This window comes from Etheostoma spectabile, chromosome 14 (genome assembly GCF_008692095.1).
Source record: "Etheostoma spectabile isolate EspeVRDwgs_2016 chromosome 14, UIUC_Espe_1.0, whole genome shotgun sequence".
NCBI lineage: Eukaryota > Metazoa > Chordata > Actinopteri > Perciformes > Percidae > Etheostoma > Etheostoma spectabile.
Window position 1 is genome coordinate 20,466,320 of NC_045746.1, and position 1,265 is coordinate 20,467,584.

Sequence of the window (1,265 nt, forward strand, 5' to 3'; positions counted from 1 at the left end):
GCAGAGAGCTCTTCCCATAGTCCACATACATATTCAGCCTTTCAAGAAACGTCTCAGTAAGGAGAATCTCATTGTGTTTTATTCCAGATTTATCAGCCTCCCAACTCAGTTTGGTGATGACAGCCTGTGGTTTTGCAGCGATCCATGTCAATTCAACGTCTTCAGGTCAAACGCTTCAATGAGTCTTTTTCTCATCATACAAAATGATCTAAACCATTGACCTCTCCAGTTCGCATCATCGCACACTCACAGCCATCATACATGAATGAGAATGTGGACCCCTGAGAGAGAGAGAGAAGAGAGAGAGAGAGAGAGAGAGAGAGAGAGAGCAACTGTACCTTTTCAACCATGCAGCTATTTTAAGTACAATATAACATGTACCACGCATAAATACGTACCTCCAGTTGGTTGAAGCGGTGCTTAAAATTCTCCAGCCAGATATCTGCCGCTGTTAGGTACAAAATCCAAACCATTTCTAGTATGCATCTCCACTGCTGAGGCTTGGTCTTCTAAATAAATTTTTTACCCAGGCCTGTTTTGGTTCTATTATCTTTTTGTTGTTGTCGCAGTAATTACTGAAGATCATCCACCCGTCCATACCCACAAACTCTGGGAAGTTTGGAGTCCAAAGAGCCGTTCTGAAATACTTGAGTGAGGTATTCACTGCAGGACAAAACATTTTAAACATTCAGTATAGACTAGAAACATCAACTCAATCGTGAATATGAGGAATCCAGTATGATTCAGTTAAACCCATAGTCGTCATCATGTTGAGCTAAAGGAAACTAAAAAAAGTGCAGAGTCGGAGTGAAGAACGTGAAGATTTTATGCAGTATAACTTTTTATAAAATCTCAGATATCATTGAGGTCTCCTCATCTTTAATTATGTCTAAATACAGAACAAAAACAATATCAAAATGGGATCTTACCTGGAGAGTGAGACGTGACAGAAGAGAAACAAACCAGAACTTCTTCATCATGTTTTGACGTTCCCATGACCGACTTCTGTCTTTGTTTTTGCTTTCTGCTTTTGGAGAAAGAGGTGATTGTCCCTCCTGTTCTGATGAAAGTTGATACAGAAGTTGAAAAAACTTGTTTTTTACTCCTGTGGATTTATGTACACTGGATCTTGATCTGTGGCTGACCTCTACGGTGACCACAGGAAATTACAACAACCTCAGCACAACCTTTCTATCTGTGTCCTGTTCAGAAAGATTAGAGCAGATATTATATCCCCTAATGTCCAGTGGGTAAGGAACATAGCA